Raw genomic sequence first — 24,100 nt, 5'->3', positions numbered from 1 at the left:
GGTAAGTTGTTGGAAGGTATTTTGAGAGACATGATCTACAGGCATTTAGAGATACAAGGACTGATCAGGGACAGTCAGCATGGCTTTGTGAGTGGAAAATCATGTCTCACAAATTTGATTGAATTTTTTGAAGGGGTAACCAAGAAGGTAGATGAGAGCAGTACAGTTGATGTTGTCTACATGGACTTTAGCAAGGCCTTTGACAAGGTACCGCATGGTAGGTTGTTGCATAAAATTAAATCTCACGGGATCCAGTGAGGTATCTAATTGGATACAAAATTGCCTTCTTGACAGAAGTCAGAGGGTGATTTCAGAGGGTTGTTTTTCAAACTGGAGGCCTGTGACCAGCAATCTGCCTCAGGGGTCAGTGCTGGGCCCACTGTTATTAATGATTTGGATGAGAATATAGGAGGCATAGTTAGTAAGTTTGCAGATGACACCAAGATTGGTAGCATAGTAGACAGTAAAGAAAATTATCTCCAATTGCAATGGGATCTTGATCAATTGGGCCAGTGGACTGATGAATGGCAGGTAGAGTTTAATTTAGACAAATGCGAGGTGATGTATTTTGGTCGATTGAACCAGGGCAGGACTTAACTCAGTTAATGGTAGGGCACTGGGGAGAGTTACAGAACAAAGAGATCTAGGGGTACAGGTTCATAGCTCCTTGAAAGTGGGGTCACAGGTGGACAGAGTGGTGAAGAAGGCATACGGCATGCTTGGTTTCATCGGTCAGAACATTGACTACAGGAGTTGGGACGTCTTGTTGAAGTTGTACAAGACATTGGTAAGGCCACACTTGGAAAACTGTGTACAGTTCTGATCATCCTATTATAGAAAAGATATTATTAAACTAGAAAGAGTGCAGAAAAGATTTACTAGAACTGTTTTGGGACCTGATGGATTGAGTTATAAGGAGAGGTTGAATAGACTGGGACATTTTTCCGCTGGAGCGTAGGAGGCTGAGGGGTGATCTTATAGAGGTCTATAAAATAATGAAGGGCATAGACAAGGTAGATAGGCAATATTTTTTCCCAAAAGTAGGGGATTCTAAAACTAGAGGGCATAGGTTTAAGGTGAGGGGGGAGAGATACAAAAGTATTCAGAGGGGTAATTTTTTCACACAGAGGGTGGTGAGTGTCTGGAACAAGCTGTCAGAGGTAGTAGTAGAGGCGGGTACAATTTTATGTTTCGAAAAGCATTTAGACAGTTACATGGGAACGATGGGTATAGAGGGATATGGCCCAAATGCGGGCAATTGGGATTAGCTTAGGGGTTTAAAAAAAGGGTGGCATGGACAAGTTAGGCTGAAGGGCCTGTTTCCATGTTGTAAACCTCTATGACTCTATTTACTCTTCATTCCCGTGATGTAGGCAGGGACATGTCCTCCACTCCGCTTCCTGAATTTGATGATAATCACTTCTATTTTGTTAACATTGAGGGAGAGATTATTATCATTGCACCAGTTCACCTGCTTATCTATCTCTTTCTTGTATTGTGTTTGATCATTGTTTGAGATCCAACCCACTATAGTGATGCCATCAACAAACTTGAAGTTGGAACAGAATTTGATGTCTGATTGCCGTGGAGGAGGGAACTGAGTGTAGGGTGTCGAAATTTGCTGATGACACCAAGATTGGGGGAACGGCAAATTGTGCGGAGGGTGTGGAGAGTCTGCAGAAGGATCTAGATAGGCTGGGCGAATGGGCCAGGAAATGGCAAATGGAATTTAATGTTGGCAAGTGTGAGGTGGTCCACTTTGGTAGGAAGAATGGTAGGAAGGACTATTACTTACGTGGCGAAAAACTGCAGCAGGCGACGGTGCAGAGGGACCTCGGGGTCCTTGTGCATGAGTCGCAAAAACCCAGCTTGCAGGTGCAGCAGGTGGTCAGGAAGGCGAATGGGATGCTGACCTTAATAGCGAGGGGGATTGAATATAAAAGTAGGGAGGTCTTGCTGCAGCTGTATAGGGCATTGGTGAGGCCGCAGCTGGAGTACTGTGTGCAGTTTTGGGCGCCGCACCTGCGCAAAGATATTTTGGCCTTGGAGGGAGTGCAGAGGAGGTTTACTAGGCTGATACCAGAGTTGAGGGGGTTGAGCTATGAGGAGAGGCTGAATAAACTAGGCTTGTACTCGTTAGAGTTTAGAAGAATGAGGGGAGATCTCATTGAGACGTATAAGATGATGAATGGGATGGATAGGATAGAGGTGGAGAGACTCTTCCCGCTCAAAAAAGACAGTAGGACTAGGGGGCACAGCCTCAAGATAAAGGGGGGGCGGTTTAGAACGGAGTTGAGGAGGAACTTCTTCACTCAAAGGATGGTGAATCTCTGGAATTCTCTGCCCGTTGAAGTGGTGGAGGCTGCCTCGCTAAATATTTTTAAGAAGCGGGTTGATGGGTTTTTGATAAGAGAGGGGATTAAGGGTTATGGGGAGAGGGCGGGAAAGTGGAACTGAGCCATGACAGATCGGCCATGATCTTATTGAATGGCGGGGCAGGCTCGAAGGGCCAGATGGCCTACTCCTGCTCCTATTTCTTATGTTCTTATGTTCTTATGAAAAGATGCATATGGATTTCGGAGATGATTACAGATTCAAACATTTTGCAGAGGAATGGAAGGGCAGGTCCAATGGCTACTGCAATAGCTACAGTCCCTGAGTCTAGTGTTCAATACAACTTCCAACTCCTTCGATACTGAAGCAGTTCATGCATAATGTAGCATTTATGACCTGGGCAACATTCAGGTTTGGGCTGATAAGTGACAAATAACATTTGTGCCACACAACTGCCAGACAATGTCTATTGCCAACAAGAGAGAATCTCATCACCTCCCCTTGACATTCAATAAGAAGCCTCACCAAGGTAAAATCCAACAGATTTATTTGATATCACGAGCTTTCAGACACTGCTCCTTCATCAGGTGATCTTCAGGTTGGCTTCTTTAATGTGTTTAAGGTGGAAGCTGGAGAAGTGGAGCATCGTGAGGTCATCAGTGGGTTTGTGATAGACTGGAGCGCTGAGGTGACTGTCCTTGGTGGAGATGCGGTTCACAAACACGGGATATATAGAGAAAGCCACAATTGCAGGATAACGGTTGGAATGCGAGTCTGTTCAGGTACAGACAGTGCGAGTGGAGACAGGGATAATCACAGGTCAGAGAGGTGTTGAGGCCGCGGAACTTGGCTATCAGTTTCTGCTTGGTGATTCTGCATTGTATGTGTCTCAAAAGCCGCCTTGGAGAACGCTTATCTGAAGATCAGAGGCTGAATGTCCATAACTGCTGAAGCATTCCCCAGCAGGAAGGGAGCACTCCTGCCTGGTGACTGTCGCACCGTGTCCATTCATCTGTTGTAGTGTCTATATGATCTCACTGGGTACCATGCCCTGGGACATCCTTTCCTGTAGCGTATGAACTAGACAACATTGGCCAAGTCACATGAGTATGTACCGTGTTCCTGGTGAATGGTGTTCTCATGTATGATGGTGGTATCCATGTCGATGATCTGGCATGTCTTGCAGAGGTTGTGTGGTGTTGTGGTCATTGCTCTCCTGAAGACTGGGTAGTTTGCTGTGAACAATGGTCTGTTTGGAGCTGCGCAGATATTTGAAGGCAAGTAGTGGGGTGTGGGGATGGCCTTGTCTTCATCGATGACATAATGAAGGCTCCAAAGAAGATGTCACAGTTTCTCCGCTCTGGAGAAGTACTGAACGACAAAGTCTGTCGATCGTGTCCCGTGTTTGTCTTCTGAGGAGATGGGTACGGTATTTCGCTGTGGCGCGTCGGAACTGTCGATCGGTGAGTTGAGCTCCATATACTGTTCTTACAAGCGTGTCTTTCAGCATCTGTAGATGTCTATTTCGTTCCTCCTCATATGAGCAGATCCTGTGTATATGGAGGGCTTGTCTGTAGGGGTTGGCTTCTTTAATGTGTTTAAGGTGGAAGCTGGAGAAGTGGAGCATCATGAGGTCATCAGTGGGTTTGTGATAGACTGAAGTGCTGAGGTGACCATCCTTGGTGGAGATGTGTGTGTCCAAGAATGCAAACGAATCTGGTGAGTCTATGGTGAGTCTGGTGCTGGATGGAACTTGTTGATGTCGTTGTGTAGTCTTTGATACTTTGTCATGAGTCCAAAGGAAGAAAATGTCATTGATGTGTCTAAGTGTCCTGGCTTGAGACACTTCGCACCTCTTTAATCTGCGACTATCCTTCTGTCTACTCGCACTGTCTGTACCTGTAAAGACTTGATTTCCTGAAAAGACTTACATTCCAATGATTATCTCGCAATTGTGTCTCTGTCTATATATGCCACGTTTGTGAAACTTACTTCTCCATTCACCTGATAAAGGGACAGCGCTCCAAAAGCTCATGATTCCAAATAAACCTGTTGGACTTTAACCTGGTGTTATGAGACTTCTTACCGTACCCATCCAAGTCCAATGCCAGCATCTCCACATCTTGACATTCAATGATATTATCATTATTGAATCCCCCACTGTCAACATTCTAGGAGTTACTATTGACCAGAAGCTGGTACAGCAATACCATAGCTACTAGAGCCAATCAGAGGCTGGCAATCATGTAGTGAGTAATTCATCTCTTGACTCCCCAAAGCCTGTCTACCATCCAAAAGGCACAAGCCTGAATTCTCCCCACTTGCCTGGATGAATGCAGTTTCAACAACACTGAAGAAAGTTGACAGCATCCAGGACAAAGCAGCCCATTTGACTGACATCCTGTCTAACACTTCGCTATTATTTCTTCAGTTACACACAATGGTAACAGTGTGTATTATCTACATGATGAGCTGCAGCAAATTGGCAAGTTTCCTTTGACAGCACCTTCCTGGAAGGAGTATCAGGATTACAGAGTTTTGGGCTAATGGAAAGACTCTTGGTAGTGTCGATGAGCAGAGAGATCTCGGTGTACATGTGCATAGATCCCTGAAAGTTGGCACCAGGTTGATAAGGTTGTTAAGAAGGTGTACGGTGTGTTAGCTTTTATTGGTAGGGGGATTGAATTTCGGAGCCGTGAGATCATGTTGCAACTGCACAAAACTCTGGTGTGGCCGCACTTTGAGTATTGCGTACAGTTCTGGTCACCGCATTATAAGAAAGATGTGGAAGCATTGGAAAGGGTGCAGAGGAGGTTTCCCAGATGTTGCCTGGTATGGTGAGAAGGTCTTATGGGGAAAGGCTGAGGGACTTGAGGTTGTTTTTGTTAGAGAGAAGAAGGTCATCAGAGATGATCAGAGGATTGGATAGGGTGGACAATGAGAGCCTTTTTCCTCAGATGGTGGTGGCTGACATGAGGGGACAAAGCTTTAAATTGAGGGTTGATAAATATAGGACGGATGTCAGAGGTAGGTTCTTTACTCAGAGGGTAGTAAGGGCGTGGAATGCCCTGCCTGCAGCAGTTGTGGACTCGCCAACTTTAAGGGCATTCAAATGGTCAGTGGATAGGCAAATAGATAACATTGGAATAGTTTAGGTTAGAGGGTCATTAGATTGGTTCCACTGGTTGGGGCAACATCGAGGGCCGAAGGGCCTGTACTGCGCTGGAATGTTCTATGTTCTATGTTCCAAACTCACAGTTGACTACCCAGAAGGACAAGTGTAGCAGATGCATTGGAACACCATAGCCTATAAGTTCCCCTCCTAATCACACACCATACTTGCTTAGAAGTAGAACTTACTTGGAACATATCCTTCTCTGTCCCTGGAATTCGGTCCCTAACAGCACTGTGGCTGTACACCTCAGAGACTGCAGTGGTTCAAGGTGGCAGCTTGCTGGCAGCTAACACCACCTTCTCAAGGGCAATTACAGACAGATGAGAAACCTACATTCCCCAAACCCAGGAACCCAGAGTCGCTGCATTATAACTGATGCCAATTACCTGATTCAAGTCAAAGTTTTCCTGAAGTTGATCATCGTTGGCTGCATTTAGCGGGACAGCAGCTCCAGTCTGCAGGACGAGTACAGCAAACAACAGCACAACACCACAGATCATTTTCCCTGTCCTCTCTGGACTGTTCCAAAATGACAGGATAGATTGATGATCTGGAGCAACAAGGAGCTGTCTGCTTGAGGCTTTCCCAATCCCAAGTTATTTAGATCAGAGTTAGTCAAATATCCACTGTTGATGTTTCTTGTTAATCATTAATCACAGATGATGGAATGACTGAGAGAGGAACAAATTTCCTGAGGACTATTCAGACAACCTGAATTTAGCCAAGTCAGTTATTGTGTGTGCAGTGTGCGGGGGAGAGACAATGGATTAGGTGGGTGTCACCCATTTGTTGCTTATTACATGGTGTGAAAGGTACCAACTGGGAATTTCAAATTCACACTATCACAGAATGTTACTATCACCCTGCACATTCTTCCTCTTCAAGCAGTGGTATAATTCCCTTTTGAAAGCTTGATTGAATCTGCCTCCACCCCATACTCAGGCAGGTATTCCAGAACTTAACTACGCACTGTGTGGAAAAGTTTCTCTCCATGTCCCTTCTGGTTTTTTCACAAATTACCTTAAATGTGTGCATCTCATTCTTGATCCTTTCATGAGTGGGAACAGTTTCTCCCTCTCTACCCTGCCCCGACCCATCATGATTTTGAATACCTTTATCAGTATTGACCTGCTTTTGGTCTTCTTTTCTCCAAAGAAAATAATCCCAACTTTTCTGGTCAATCTTTATAACCAAAGAGCTCCTATCTTATTTAGAGTTAGGCTCAAACATGAACAAAAGAGCTGAATCCCAGAAGTGAGATGAGAATGACTGCCCTTGACATCAAGGCAGCATTTGAAGAAGCAGCCCAATCAAAACTGGGGTCAATGGGAATGAGGGGGAAAGATTTCCACTGGTTGGAGTCATACCGGGCACAAAGGAAAATGGCTATAGTTGTCGTAAATCAATCATAGAATCCCTACAGTGCAGAAGGAGGACATTCAGCATTGCACCAACTCTGACAGATTCTCTTAGCCAATCCCTCTCCCCCACTTTATTCCCCCACACATTCGTCATGGCTGGTCCATCTAACCTGCATATCTTGAAACACTAAGGGGCTTTTTTTTTCACCATGGCCAATCCACCTAACCTGCATGTCTTTGAGCTATGGGAGGGAACCGGAGCACCCGGAGGAAACCCATAGGAAGAACATACAAACTTCACATAGACAGTGACCTGAAGTCAGTATTGAACCAGGGTGCCTGGCGCTGTGACGCAGCAGCACTAACTGCTGTGCTGCCCTCAGCTTCTATAGGTATGTCAAGAACAGAAGGTTGGTCAGGGCAAGATTAGGGCCAGTTACAGACAGCAGGGGGAAGTTGTGTGTGGAACCGGAGGAGATTGGAGAAGTATTGAACCAATATTTCTCTTCGGTGTTCACGCAGGGGGACATGAATATAGCTGAGGAGGACATTGGGTTGCAGGGGTGTAAAATAGACAGTATTACGGTTGATAAAGGGGATGTGCTGGAAATTCTTGAGGGGCTGAAAATAGATAAGTCCCCTGGTCCGGATGGGATCTACCCTAGGATTCTCTGGGAGGCTAGAGAGGTGATTGCAGAGCCTCTGGCTCAGATCTTCAGGTCGTCATTGGTCTCTGGTGTAGTCCCGGAGGATTGGAGGATAGCGAATGTTGTCCCATTGTTTAAGAAGGGGAACAGAGACTTTGCCGGGAATTATAGACCGGTGAGTCTTACTTCTGTTGTGGGCAAGGTTTTAGAAAAAATTATTAGGGATAGGATTTATAGTTATTTGGAGTGTAATGAATTGATTAGAAATAGTCAGCATGGTTTTGTAGCGGGTAGGTCGTGCCTTACTAACCTTATTGAGTTTTTTGAGAAGGTGACCAAAGAGGTGGATGGGGGCAAGGCAGTTGACGTGGTATACATGGATTTTAGTAAGGCGTTCGATAAGGTTCACCATGGTAGGCTTCTGCAGAAAATGCAGATGTATGGGATTGTGGGTAATCTAGGAAGTTGGATCAGGAATTGGCTATCAGATAGGAGACAGAGGGTGGTGGTGGATGGTAAATATTCATCATGGAGTACAGTTACGAGTGGTGTGCCTCAGGGATCTGTTTTGGGGCCACTGTTGTTTGTAATTTTTATTAATGATCTGGATGAGGGTATAGTTGGGTGGATTAGTAAATTTGCTGATGACACCAAAATTGGAGGTGTGGTAGATTGTGAGGAAGGGTGTCATAGTCTGCAGGGAGACTTAGATAGGTTGCAGAGCTGGGCCGAGAGGTGGCGGATGGAATTTAATGCGGAGAAGTGTGAGGTAATTCACTTTGGTAGGAGCAACAGATGTGTCGAGTATAGGGCTAACGGGAGGACTTTGAATAGTGTGGATGAACAGAGGGATCTAGGTGTGTGTGTACATAGATCCCTGAAAGTTGGGAATCAAGTAGATAAGGTTGTTAAGAAGGCGTACGGTGTCTTGGCGTTTATTGGTAGGGGGATTGAATTTAGGAGTCGCAGTGTAATGTTGCAACTGTACACTACTCTAGTGCGGCCGCACTTGGAGTACTGTGTGCAGTTCTGGTCCCCGCATTACAAGAAGGATGTGGAGGCGTTGGAGAGGGTGCAGAGGAGGTTTACTAGGATGTTGCCTGGTATGGTGGGGAGGTCCTATGAGGAGAGACTGAGGGATTTAGGGTTGTTTTCGTTGGAAAGAAGGCGGCTAAGAGGGGATCTTATTGAAACATATAAGATGATTAGAGGTTTAGATAGGGTGGATAGTGATAGCCTTTTTCCTCGGATGGAGAAAGCTAGCACGAGGGGGCATGGCTTTAAATTAAGGGGGGGTAGCTACAGGACGGATGTCAGGGGTAGGTTCTTTACCCAGCGGGTGGTGAGGGATTGGAATGCCCTGCCTGCTGCAGTTGTAAATGCGTCTAGTTTGGGGGCGTTTAAGAGATCTCTGGATAGGTTTATGGACGAAAAGGGATTGGTATAGGCTAGTGGGTCATTGTTTTTGTAACTGGTCGGCGCAACATCATGGGCCGAAGGGCCTGTTCTGCGCTGTAATGTTCTATGTTCTATGTTCTATGTTCTAAAGGCATCACTGCAGGAATTCCTCAGGGTCGTGTCATAGGACCAACCATCTTCAGCTGCTTTATCAATGATCTTCCCTCCATCATAAGGTCAGGAGTGGGGATGTTCGCTCAATGTTCAGCACCATTTGCAAGTCATCAGATACTGAAGCAGTCCCTGTCCAAATGCAGCAAGATCTGGACAATATCCAGGCTTGGGCTGACAAGTGACAAGTAACATTCTCATCACCCAAGTGCCAGGCAATGACCATCTCCAACAAGAAAGGATCTAACCATTGCCCCTTGACATTCAATGGCATTACCATCACTCCATCCCTCACTGTCAACATCCTGAAGGTTACTAGAAACTGAACTACACCAGTTATATAAATACTGTGGCTGCAAAAACAGGAGATTCAGAAGAGATTTGCGACAACATTTCTTCTCTCAGAGATAGTGAGTCACTGGAATGCAGTGCCTGAGAAAGTAGTGGAGGCTGGAAAACTTACATCCTTTAATAAGTATTTGGATGAGCATCTAAAATGTAATATTTAGGAATATGGGACAAGTGCTGGAAAATGGGATTAGCATGGCTTTACTGGTAGTTATTGTAGGGATATGGGGGTAGGGCCTGGGTGGGATTGTGGTCAGTGCAGACTCAATGGGCCAAATGGCCTTTTCTGTGCTGTACATTTTATGACAATGACTCTAAGAACAGGTTAAAGGCCAGGAATCCTGTGGGAAGTAGCTCACCCCTTGACTCTCCAAAGCCTGTCTATCAACTGCAACACATAAATCAGGAGTGTAAAGGAATGCTGCCCACTTGCCTGGTTGAGTACATCTCCAACAACACTCAAGAAGCTTGACACTATCCAAGACAAAGCAGCCTGCTTGGTTGCTATCCGTTCCACAAACATTCACTTCCTCCAACTTTGATGAACAGTGATAGCTGTGTGTACCATCTACAACATGCACTGCAGGAACTCACCAAGGATCCTGAGGCAATGACTTCCAAACCCGCGACCGCTACCGTCTAGAAGGATGAGAGCTTCAGATACCTGGGAATATCATTACCTGGAGGTTTCCTGCAAGCCACTCACCATCCTGACTTGGAAGTACATCACCACTCCTTCAGTTTCACTGAATCAAAATCCTGGAATGCACATCTTAACAGCAATGTGGGTTGTTACAATGCAGAGGTTGACCCCCTTTTGAAAAATAACGCTGAATCCCCCAAAGAGGAATACCTCATTTTATAACGTGTTAAAAGTGTGCGAGAAGGTGTGAAGTGTTCTTCAATAATGTTCAGAGGGTAACTAACAGAAATACCTGACACGTGCTTCGTAATGAACAAAGAACAAAGAACAACCCAGCATGGGAAACAGGCCCTTTGGCCCAATGAGCCCGCGCCGCCATCTTAAAAGCATTTTCTTACACCTACTTGACCCGTGTGTATGTGTATGGTACCCCCATTGGAAACCAAATTCAGGGGAGAATAGTTTAGGGACAAATTGTTACTCCAATCAGCCTAAGAGCACATCTTTGGGCTGTGGGAGGAAACCAGAGCACCCGGAGGAAACCCACGCAAGCACGGGGAGAATGCGCAAACATTTGACAATTGTTTAATTTAACTAACAGGGAACATTAAACAAGTGACATACCAAATAAGATAAGATTCTAATGGAATGCTGTTCAATAAATACAATACTCATTCATTAACCAAAAAATATATAGTAATAGAATTCAGCCAAACTCAAAAATATAACCAGGTTTGTGGCTTTTGGAATCTTTTGGATTTCCTCTGTTGATTCCTCTGTCTGTAAGTTATTTTTGATTTGGTATCTTTCGCTGGTTAGACGGTATGTTCTCTTAAGAGATATCTGAAGCTGGCAGAGTTGAGAGCTGCTCTCTCCCTTTCGAGGATTGAGAGATGGCAGTTCCTCTGTTGCTCCCCTGCACTCTCTTTTATACCTGTGATGACCTATCAATTTTCCTACAATAGGATTGGTCTGATGTTGTCAACACCATCAAATTCAAATTTTATAAGTTCTTGGTAGCTGAGTGCCTGCTTTAAATTGATTGGGCTAAATTTAAAAAAGCTTGTCTTGTCAAGACTACTGCTTGGCTTTCTATACAAATGTTTTAGCTTGGACTTGTACTTTGTACTTTACATTTTAAACCTCCAAGCACTGAAACAAAACACCAGCTTGGACGCAGAATTTTTTTTTCTCTGGCATATTTAAAATTTTTTAAATCTTCACCAACATCAAATTCCAACTTGACAACAGAGTGTACCTACACCTCAGAGACTGCAGGGTTCAAGGAGGAAACTCACCATCACTTTCTCAAGGGAAAATGGCGATGGACAACAAATGCTGCCTAGCCATCAATGCCCAAATCCCGTAAATCAATTTTTATAAAAACCTCCTCATCCCTGGAACCATCCCGGTGAATCTTTTCTGTTCTCTCTGATCCCTTCACACCCTTCCTAAAGTGTCCCACCCAGAACTGGACACAATACTCCAGCTGAGGCTGAATGAGTGACTTTTCCAAGTTCATCAATGCCATTGTTCTTGAACTCTATGTTCTATATTAAAGCCTAGTTGTAATAGATCGAGGACGACTCAATGTGACTTTAAACAATGAAAGTTTTTTTTTGCCAAAAACAGAATCATATATATACAACAATGTATAGCTGACAATGTGACTGCTCTGCTCGACTCCCAGGCTCAAGCTACAAGTCCCTCCTTGACCCATGGCCCTCACCCTCCTGCTAAACTGATTCAGCGTCCTGCAGGATAATCCATAAGGTTCTCTAATAATCACATGGCCTCGGGAAATGCTGCCTTAAAGGGCCACGTTACTTCACTCCTTGTTCCAAAATCTGAAATACACCTATGAAGGAATGAAGAACAAGGTTAGTAAGAGTACAGTAGGCTCTAGATAAAAAGGGTAATAGGAAAATCCATTAGAAAACACATCAAAGGTTTAATTGATCCAGAGGCCTCAGTTTGGTGCTAGGCCTCAGTAGGCTCTTCTACAGATTTAAGGTGCGGGGAGGCAAGTACAGAGGAGATGTTAGGGGTAAGTTTTTCACTCAGAGGGTGGTGAGTGAATGGAATTGTGAGCAATAGGTAAAGATGTTGTTAACACATATATTTGTAGAGCATAGAGAAATAGCTTGAAGTCAAATAGATTGGATATTGTTAGGCATATTGATAACCCACTTTATGGAAACAACTGTGAGTTTAGTCACAAACGTAGGACATAAGGTTCGATGCTGCTAACACAGCAATACTTAGGGATAATAAAAAGACTGCCTGTAATGTAGAGATAACATCAGAGATGTGATGTGCAGTGAAGCATACACCACATCCTGCAGGAATGTAAGAGGCCCACGTTATAAAAAGCAAATGGTCTGCAAGATGTGTTTATACAACTAAGCATAAAAGGGGGAAGGGGTCACTGAGATAGTCGGGACAGCAGTGATTAAGTTGGCAAAGGATTGATTACTACCAATCTGAACTGGACATGTAACAGTATTGGATAAGATGGATGAGTTTGCTAATGCACTCTTGTGATAACAGGAGACATTGTTAGATGAGGAGTAGAGGTGATAGGAACTTAAGACACCTTGAGCCAATAGGAAAATGTCAACACATAGTTGGGACAGGGACCACCAATTAGGAGAGAACATCACATTGCAAAGCTATCACAATGCTTGTAAAAAGGTATAAAATGTGCTGTAAATCTATGTGAGGTGTGCCTATTTCGCTAGACACCCGGTCTTGCAAGAACGTCAAATAAAATCTTGCTCCTTCAGAACTTGACTAAATTGTTTAACTGTGAGCTGTGTTTCTCACAGAATCGGCTGCTGTCAGTGGTGGTGGAGGCGAACTCGCTGGGGTCTTTTAAAAGACTTCTGGATGAGTATATGGGATTTCATGGGATTGGGGGTTATAGATAGGTCTATGGATTGGTAGGTGTTGATGTGATCGGCACAACTCGTGGGCCGAAGGGCCTGTTTGTGCTGTAGTGTTCTATGTTCTATGTTCTATGTACATTTAAAGGGCCAACAGGACACACAAAAAAAGCAAACTCATTAATCCAGGATCTACTGCCTCTTCAGCTCCTGGCTACTCAGTCTCCAAAATCATCCATTGCTCTAGTCCCACATTCTCAACAGAAGTCTCAATAACCTGACCTGGGATCCTCAAACTATCCGCATGGGCTGCCCATGGCTTCCCTGTGTCCATTACTGCTCTCCTCCTTCGATGATCTACATGTTTCCAAAGTGTGCAGCCTTGTACCTCCACCAAGTAGGAGAACCCATCCTGCTGACTCCACAATTTTACCAGCCACCCATACAGGGCATGCTGCAACATTTCTAACCAAGATTGCATGCTCCACTTTAAAGACTCTGTTTCTCCTTCCAGAATCAAAACGCTTGCCTAGTCTCCACCTTCCCAACAAATTTGGGAAAGTCATGTCCAATTGTGTTCTTAAATGACATTTCATCAGTAACTCTGCTGGTATGACTCCTGTTGCTACATCTGGGGTTGTGTTATATAATAGGAAACTGGCTGTGCATAAAGGAATTGACAACTTAAATATCGATATCATCCGCTCTGACAGCCCATTTGATGCAGGATGGTAAGGCACTGACCTCACATGGCGAATACCATTGGATTGGAGAAATTTTGTGAATTTTTCTGCCATAAGCACATTGTCCGACATCACCACTTTCTGAATGTCATGGAATATCTTCCTTAACTTGTCAGTGGTAGCTGTTATAGCCTTCATCAACAACACATCTAACCACTTGGTGCATACATCATCTACTAGTATAAGAAATATATCACCCATAAAAGGCCCAGCAAAATCTATATGTAGCCTCACCCATGGTGGGTGTGGCCACTCACATGGCGACACATTTGCTGGTGGTGGTAATGCCTGTTGATCTTTGTAATGAGGGCATTGACTAACCATCCTTTGTATTTCCTTTCAATGCCCCACCACCAAACATAACTCCTGGTTAGGACCTTCATTATACTTTGATCTGGATGAGAGTCATGCAATTCTTTATTTTGGTGGAATTTTAATAATTCTTGACTTCTCATATCACCACACTTGTATGATCATCTTCTTTACTTTGGATAATACAGGGTCTCTTTCTGTCCTCAACTTTGTGTTTGCCAAGACTGGCAAGGCGTCTATCAGATGCAGAGCCAAAATCTTGAGAAACCTGTGCTGATGTTACTATTTGTAGTGAAGGTAACTGGCAAAGTGTATCTACATGTGATACCTGTGTTCCAGGCTGATCCTGAAATGTGTAAGGACACTACCAACAGCAGAACCCATCTCTGCCTGAAAAAATTTAGGCATCACTTCTTGATCCAGATAGGTTTTAGTTTTAGCTCCCTGTATACATCCTAATTAAACTCGGAAAGCCTCGGAATATTTATATAGTAGCTCCTGAAAATCTCCAGCCGTCAGGTTTAAGATTTCCAGACATATTTGCTTTAACCAATCATTAGCCATTAAACAAGGCTTGTGACCACTGATGACCAAGACTGGCAGCTTCACTGTCTGGTTCTGATATGCCACTGTTAAAATCTGCAATGTCTCTTTAATATATGTGGACAAAACAGCACCTGACTCATGTAATGTTCATAGTTGGAGCTCCTTTTGAAGATAACAAAATGCCTATTCCCCTACCAATGTGGCCATTGCCCCCGTATTGACCTCCACCCTGCTATTTACCAGCAAAGTTTTATCTGTCAGACATTGCTCTTAACTGGATCTGGTTTAGGGTAAATGACTCGGATCCCTCGTCAGGCTCCTCGTCCAAATTGTTGAAAAGATTTAAGCTAATAGTAGCTGTTTTAAGTTGCAGTGACTGTACTGATTGTGTTGCTCTGCACCAAGATTTTAAGTCATAGAGTCATAGAGGTTTATCGCATGGAAACAGGCCCTTCAGCCCAACTTGTCCATGCCGCCCTTTTTTTGAAACCCCAAAGCTAATCCCAATTGCCCACATTTGGCCCATATCCCTCTATACCCATCTTACCCATGTAACTATCTAAATCTTTTTAAAAGATAAAATTGTACCTGCCTCTACTACACCTCTGGCAGCTTGTTCCAGACACTCACCACCCTCTGTGAAAATATTGCCCCTCTGGACACTGTTGTATCTCTCCCCTCTCACCTTAAACCTCTAGTTTTAGACTCCCCTACGTTTGGGAAAAGATATTGACTATCTAGCTGATCTGTGCCCCTCATTATTTTATAGACCTCTATAAGGTCACCCCTCAGTCTATTCAGCCTTTCCTTAAAACTCAATCCATCAAGTCCCAGTAACATCCTAGTAAATCTTTTCTGCACTTTTTCTAGATTAATAATACCCTTTCTATAATTGGGTGACCAGAACTTTACACAGTATTCCAAGTGTGGCCTTTGACCTTTCTTGTTGCACTTGAAGCACACATAATTCTTGCATCGACTTTTTGGGTATGTTTCCCCCCACATCAAAAACACATTCCAGCCTTCACTGTTACACCTTTTCTATCAGGCACTATTGTGCCCAATACTGGGCTGTTTTGCACCGTAGCCATTTTCTGTCATAAACTGTTTGTCTCGTTTGTCACGCCTTCCAAACCTTGCCCTACTCAATCACCTGGGCCAGCTCCATAGCTTTTTCTAAGGTGATTTTGGTCTTTGCCTTTTTGTATTATTAAGTATTTATACCATAGGCCATTCTGTCTGTTATATTTGCTATTAATTCTGGGCCAAAGTGTTCTGCCAGTACCCTAAGCCTTGTCACAAAGCCTGAGACTGGATCCCTTAGTCTCAGATTGCCGTATGAAAGTTGCATAATGTCAGGAGTGTCTCACTAAACTGTCAGTCTGTGAGCCACAGGCTGTAAGAAAACTAACCCTTTCCTTATTTCACTATTTCATTTACAATTGAGTAATATCACAGCCTTTCTATGTATTGTCCCCAGTCATTGACCTCTGGGTCAAATGGCAAATTTTTCCTGATCATCAGCATTGTTAAATGAGTGTACCTTTCTGACAAGCAGAGATCTGAGTGTTCATGTCCACCGTTCACTGAAAGTGGCAACTCAGGGTGGATAAGGTAGTCAAGAAAGCATAAGCATGCTTGCCCTCATCAAGTAGGCTGCTTTGTCCTTCTTGAGTCTTATTGAAGCTGCACCCAACCAGACAAGTAAAGAGTATTCCATCACACTCTTGTGCCTTGTAGATGGTAGATAGGCTTTAGGGAGACAGGAGGTGAGTTACTTGCCTCAGTATTCCCAGCCTCTGACTTGCTGTTGTAGCCACTGTGTTTATGTGGTGAGTCCAGTTGAGTTTCTGGTCAATGGATGTTGACACTGGGGGATTCAGTGATGGCAACACCATTGAATGTCAAGGGGCAGTGGTTAGAGTGTCTCTTGTTGGTGATGGTCATTGCCTGGCATTTGTGTGATGCGAATGTTACTTGTCACTTGTCAGCCCGAGTCTGGATATTGTCCAGATCTTGTTGCATTTGAACATGGACTGATTCAGTATCTGAGGTCACGAATGGTGCTGAACATTGTGCAATCGTCGGCAAACATCTGCACTTCTGGCCTTATGAAGGAGAGAAGGTCATTGATGAATCAGCTAAAAATTGTTGGGCCAAGAACATTACCCTGAGGGACTCCTGCAGAAATGTCCTGGAGTTGAGATGACTGACCCTTCACAACCACAACCATCTTCCTGTGTACCAGGTATAACTTGAACAAATGAAATATTTGCCCCCTGACACCCATTGATTCCAGTTTTGCTAGGGCTCCTTGATGACACACTGAGTCAAATGCGGCCTTGATATTAAGGGCTGCCACTCTTGCCTCACGTCTGGAATTCAGCTCTTTTGTCCATGATTGAACCAAGGCTGTAATAAGGACAGGAGCTGAGTGACCCTGGTGAAACCCAAACTGAGCGTCACTGAGCCGATTTTTTGCTGAGCAGGTAATGCTGTTCGGTACTGCGATTTTACTGGTGGTCGAGAGTAGACTGGGCAGTAATTGGCTGCATTGGATTTGTCCTGGTTAATACGTCTGCCATGTCCTCTGTCTCCATGTATAACATAGAACATAGAACATTACAGTGCGGAACAGGCCCTTCGGCCCACAATGTTGCGCCGACCAGTCTTATTTTTAAAAAAAAACATTGACCCACTAATCTAAACCAATCCCTTTTCGTCCATAAACCTATCCACCAATCTCTTAAACGCCCCCAAACTAGGCGCATTTACAACTGCAGCAGGCAGGGCATTCCAGTCCCTCACCACCCTCTGGGTAAAGAACCTGCCCCTGACATCCGTCCTATAACTACCCCCCCTTAATTTAAAGCCATGCCCCCTCGTGCTAGCTTTCTCCATCCGAGGAAACAGGCTATCACCATCCACCCTATCTAAACCTCTAATCATCTTATATGTTTCTATAAGATCCCCTCTTAGCCGCCTTCTTTCCAGTGAAAACAACCCCAAATCCCTCAGTCTCTCCTCATAGGACCTCCCCTGCATACCAGGCAACATCCTGGTAAACCTCCTCTGCACCCTCTCCAAAGCCTCCACATCCTTCCTGTAATGTGGGGACCAGAACTGCACACAGTACTCCAAGTGCGGCCGCACCAGAGTTGTGTACAGTTGCAACATGACGCTGCGACTCCTAAATTCAATCCCCCTACCAATAAACGCCAAGACACCGTACGCCTTCTTAACAACCTTATCTACTTGATTCCCAACTTTCAGGGATCTATGTACACATACACCTAGATCCCTCTGCTCCTCCACACTATTCAAAGTCCTCCCGTTAGCCCTATACTCAACACATCTGTTATTCCTACCGAAATGGATTACCTCACACTTCTCCGCATTAAACTCCATCCGCCACCTCGCGGCCCAGCTCTGCAACCTGTCCAAGTCACCCTGCAAACTTCGACACCCTTCCTCACAATCTACCACACCTCCGACTTTGGTGTCAGCAAACTTACTAATCCACCCAACTATACCCTCATCCAGATCATTAATAAAGATTACAAACAGCAGTGGCCCCAAAACAGATCCCTGAGGCACACCACTCGTAACCGAACTCCATGATGAATAATTACCATCAACCACCACCCTCTGTCTCCTATCTGCTAACCAATTCCTGATCCAAGTACCTAAATTACCACCAATCCCATACATCTGCATTTTCTGCAGAAGCATGCCATGGTGAACCTTATCAAACGCCTTACTAAAATCCATATATACCACATCTACTGCCTTACCCCTATCCACCTCTTTGGTCACCTTCTCAAAGAACTCAATAAGGTTAGTAAGGCACGACCTTCCCGCTACAAAACCATGCTGACTATCTCTAATCAATTCATTACTCTCCAAATAACTATAAATCCTATCCCTAATAATTCTTTCTAAAACCTTGCCCACTACAGAAGTAAGACTCACTGGTCTATAATTCCCAGGGAAGTCTCTGCTCCCCTTCTTAAACAATGGGACAACATTCGCTGTCCTCCAATCTTCCGGTACTATACCAGAGACCAACGACGACCTGAAGATCAGAGCCAGTGGCTCTGCAATCACCTCTCTTGCCTCCCATAGAATCCTAGGGTAAATCCCGTCTGGACCAGGGGACTTATCTATTTTCAACCCATCTAGAATATCCAACACATCCTCTGTATCAACTACAATACTTTCTAGTTTACACCCCTTCACCCCAGTGACCTCCTCAGCTACATTCATATCGTCCTGCGTGAACACCGAAGAGAAATAATGGTTCAATGCCTCTCCAATCTCTTCCGGTTCCACACACAACTTCCCCCTACTGTCTGTAACTGGCCCTAATCTTGCCCTAACCAACCTTCTGTTCTTGACATACCTATAGAACGCCTTAGGATTCTCCTTAATCCTATCAGCCAAAGTCATCTCATGCCCTCATGTATAAGTCCCCCTTTTGCACCATAATCAGCCCTACTCCTCTTTTTACTACCTATATACTATATATATATATAAATACCTATAGAAGACATTGGGATTTTCTTTTTATGTTGACTGTCAGTCTCTTTTCATTCTGCCGCTTTGCATCTCTAATTTACTTTTTCACCTCTTGTCTGAATCTCTTATATTCAGCCTGGTTGTCAATTGAATTTTCTACCTGACATCTTTTGTCATAGAGGAAACTCTGTTTTGTTTATCTGACCTTTCCCTTTGGAGGGAATATATCTTGACTGTGTCTCAACTATCCCTTCTTTGAAGGTAACCCATTGTTTAGCTACCATTTCTCCTGCCAGCCTTTAACACTAATTAATTCAAGCCAGCTCCATTCTTACCCTGTTGATGTTGGCTTTCCCCCAGTTAATTATTCTTATTCTGGATTGTCCTGTGTCTCTTTCCATAGTCAGTCAAACTTTTAGCATACAATGATCACTGTTGCTTAAATGCTCTCCCAATGTCACTTGATCCACGTCCCTCCCAGGAATCAGGTCAAGCAGAGCTTCCTTTCTCATTAACTGGATATGTTGAAAGTTTCTCTCAACACATTCTAGGAACTCTTTTCCCTTTCTCTCCTTTACATTACTATCATTTTCAGATTATGGAAGTCCCCCATTATAACTACTCTATTATTTTTGCACCTCTCTGTAATTTCCTTGTAGATTTGTTTCTCTCCTTGTGCCAATGAAATGGTGAGGGATGAAAAGCAGAAGGTGGGAGGTGGCCAGTGCGCCGGTCTCCTTACTGACAGACCAGTGAATGTGCAGGCACCTTCTCAGCCCACTGATTCTGGCCTCTCAGGTGGGATTAACCCCCCACAACTCCCCCACTCTTGGCCTGAATTCCCCGGCGGACTCTGTGAGGCACAAAGTTCCAGAAACTCAACTGACTAACATCCTCCAAAAAATTGGATTGGAAACTCTCCTGTTTTCCTATCTGTTGGATACTCCGTTTCTTGGTGAAAAATCACCCCCGTCAAATCCAATTTAATTGGTTAGAAATCTTCAGCATTATTTAAAACAGTTTTCATGAATTATTAAGGAAATGCAAGAGGTATTTCAGAACCAACAGGGCAAAATCTACATTGATCCTGAGTCAAAACCCAGTTTCTACTGAGCTTGTCCAGCGCTCCATGCTTTACACAAAAAGACACAAACTGAGCTCAAGAGGTTGGAGAATTTAGGAGTCCTGTTGCCGTTTTCAGAGTGGGCTGTCCCCACTGCCCCTGTTGTTATGTCAGACTGGACTGTCAGAGTATGTGGAGATTATAAACTAACCATAAACCAAACAGCAAAACAGGATTGGTACCCTACACCAAACCGGTGTGGCACGGTAGCACAGTGGTTCGCACTGCTGCCTCACAGTGCTAGGGATCCGGGTTCGATTCCTGGCTCGGGCCACTGACTGTGAAGTTTGCACATTCTCCCCATGTTGGTGTGAGTTTCCTCCGGTTGCTCTGGTTTCCTTCCACAATCCAAAGATGTGCAGGTTAGGTGAATTGGCCATGCTAAATTCTCCCTCAGTGTACCCGTAGAGGTGCTGGAATGTGGCAACTAGGGGATTTTCACAGTTACTTCATTGAGTGTAAATGTAAGCCTACCCGTGACTAATACTTTAACTAGGAATGAACATCAAAAGAGGGCATTTGAGGGGTTAAAATGACATTGCAGTCTTCAAACCTCTTTCCATTTTAACTCTGGTAAGAAGTCTCACAACATCAGGTGATGATTCACGTGATAAAGGAGAATGCTCCAAAAGCTCATGATTGCAAATAAACTTGTTGGACTTTAACCTGGTGCTGTGAGACTTCTTACTGTGCCCATCCCAGTCCAACACCGACATCTCCACATCATTTTTATCCTGCAAAAGAAATAGTGTTGACCTGTAACACCTCACTCTACAGAATAGAAACAGTATTGTCCCACAAACTTGAGGATGGTGTTGAGAAATCTATCATTTTTACTTTAAGAACACTAACAGGCGCTGAGACAGCCTTTACTCAGATCAAAAATGAAGGTTTGGCTATTATTTTTGGGGGGGCGAGAGAGTTATCAGTAACAGCTCCTTTATCCCCGAGGCTCTCCCTGACATCACAGGCACATAACTCTGAAATGCAATTGGAAAATTTGCTCCAGTCTCTCACACATTGCTGCAATCTTTTCACTTCAAAGGTCTTTGTGTCACTAACCGGGAAACTCTTTATCCACGTCCTTGAGATCAACAAACTAGGCTTGGAAAAGCAAACAGTTGCAATGACTAACATTGCAAAATGACAGGCATTGAGTTCAACTTTTTGTTTTTGTTGGTTAATCATTTAGAAAAAGAGTCACAGGGAACATTTCAACTTAATTCGAAAAGCAACAAAATTCTAAGCATGGGCAGACGCTATATCGGCCACTATCCTGCTCATCATCACCATTTTGAAATTGATTGAAGTTCCTCACTACCCTATCTGTTTTCTGCTACCTCCTGTGGTCTCTGATGTGAGCTGGGCCATTCACTGTGGCCGCAGATGATGGCGAGGAAACTTTGTAAGTGAGCCAGAATTCACACTGCTGACTAATGACCAGTGCCTCCAGCTGGAAAGTCCATCTGCAGTCACTGGGTGAATATTTTCTTAAATCTGATTCTGATCATTCAAATGGCCACTGGATGGGGCAATGAAAATAAACTTGACAATATCACTCTCATCTCATGAACCATTAAAAAAACCTTGATTGAGGTGCACATGAGAGCTGATGAACAGTGAGCCAACATACTGAGCAGGCTCAGGGCAGAACACAAGGCTCCCATCACAGAATCATAAAATCCTTACAGTGCAGAAGGAAACAATTCAACCCAGCAAGTCTGTACCAACTCTCTGAAAGAGCGTCCCACCCAGGCCCACACTCCCACCTATCCCCATAACCTCCGTGCATTTACCATGGCCAACCCACTGAATCTGCACATCTTTGGACACTTAAGGGCAATTTAGCAGGGCAAATCCACCTAAACCACACATCTTCGGACCAAGAAGGGAAACAGGAGCACCACGTAACACAGGGATTTGATTTGATTTGATTTATTATTGTCACATGTATTAACATAATAAGAACATAACATAAGAACATAAGAAATAGGAGCAGGAGTAGGCCATCTAGCCCTTCGAGCCTGCCCCGCCATTCAATAAGATCATGGCTGATCTGTCATGGCTCAGTTCCACATTCCCGCCCTCTCCCCATAACCCTTAATCCCCTCTCTTATCAAAAACCCATCAACCCGCGTCTTAAAAACATTTAGCGAGGCAGCCTCCACCACTTCAACGGGCAGAGAATTCCAGAGATTCACCATATATACTCTAGTGCAGCCGCACTTGGAGTACTGTGTGCAGTTCTGGTCCCCGCATTACAAGAAGGATGTGGAGGCGTTGGAGAGGGTGCAGAGGAGGTTTACTAGGATGTTGCCTGGTATGGTGGGGAGGTCCTATGAGGAGAGACTGAGGGATTTAGGGTTGTTTTCGTTGGAAAAAAGGCGGCTAAGAGGGGATCTTATTGAAACATATAAGATGATTAGAGGTTTAGATAGGGTGGATAGTGATAGCCTTTTTCCTCGGATGGAGAAAGCTAGCACGAGGGGGCATGGCTTTAAATTAAGGGGGGGTAGCTACAGGACGGATGTCAGGGGTAGGTTCTTTACCCAGCGGGTGGTGAGGGATTGGAATGCCCTGCCTGCTGCAGTTGTAAATGCGTCTAGTTTGGGGGCGTTTAAGAGATCTCTGGATAGGTTTATGGACGAAAAGGGATTGGTATAGGCTAGTGGGTCATTGTTTTTGTAACTGGTCGGCGCAACATCGTGGGCCGAAGGGCCTGTTCTGCGCTGTAATGTTCTATGTTCTATATGTTCTATGTTCTATATTGTTTCTTGTGCGCTGTACATTCAAAACATACCATTCATAGAGAAGGAAGCGAGAGAGTGCAGAATGTAGTATTACAGTCATAGCTAGGGTGTAGAGAAAGATCAACTTAATGCAAGGTAGGTCCATTCAAAAGTCTGACAGCAGCAGGGAAGAAACTGTTCTTGAGTTGGTTGGTACATGACCTCAGACATTTGTATCTTTTTCCCAAAGGAAGAAGGTGGAAGAGAGAATGTCCGGGGTGCGTGGGGTCCTTAATTATACTGGCTGCTTTGCCAAGGCAGTGGGAAGTGTAGACAGAGTCAATGGATGGGAGGCTGATTTGCGTGATGGATTGGGCTACATTCATGACCTTTGTATTTTCTTGCAGTCTTGGGCAGAGCAGGAGCCCATACCAAGCTGTGATACAACCAGAAAGAATGCTTTCTATGGTGTATCTGTAAAAATTGGTGAGAGTCGTAGCTGACATGCCAAATTTCCTTCACTTCTGAGAAAATAGAGGCATTGGTGGGCTTTCTCAACTATACTATTGTCATGGGGGGCCAGAACAGGTTGTTGGTGATCTGGACACCCAAAAACATGAAGCTCGCAACTCTTTCTACTTCATCCCCATTGGTGTAGATAGGGGCATGTTCTCCTTTACGCTTCCTGAAGTCAATGACAATTTCCTTTGTTTTGTTGACATTGAGGGAGAGATTATTGTCACTGCACCAGTTCACCAGATTCTCTATCTTATTCCTGTATTCTGTCTTGTCATTGTTTGAGATCTGACCCACTACAGTGGTGTCATCAGCAAACTCTGCCTCACCATTAACCACCCGGCCAATCTTTGTGTCACCTGAAAACTTACTTAATCCCACTCCCCACATAACCATCTATGTCATTTATATAAATGACCAATAATTGGGGACCCAGCACAGATCCCTGTGCTATGCCAGTGGACACTAGCTTCCAGTCATTAAAGCAGCCTCCTGTTATTACTCACTCTACCATGCAACTGAGCCAATTTTGAATCTACTTTATCAAATTACCCTGCATTCCATGTGTATTTGCCGTCTTTATATGCAGAGATGCTTCAGTGTGATTTGCACAGGCTGAGTGAGTGGACATCTGCATGGAGAATGCAGTGT

The sequence above is a fragment of the Carcharhinus amblyrhynchos genome, chromosome 25, assembly GCF_965287045.1.
Source record: "Carcharhinus amblyrhynchos chromosome 25, sCarAmb.v2.hapA, whole genome shotgun sequence".
Lineage (NCBI taxonomy): Eukaryota > Metazoa > Chordata > Chondrichthyes > Carcharhiniformes > Carcharhinidae > Carcharhinus > Carcharhinus amblyrhynchos.
Note: the sequence above shows the minus strand (reverse complement) of the source record.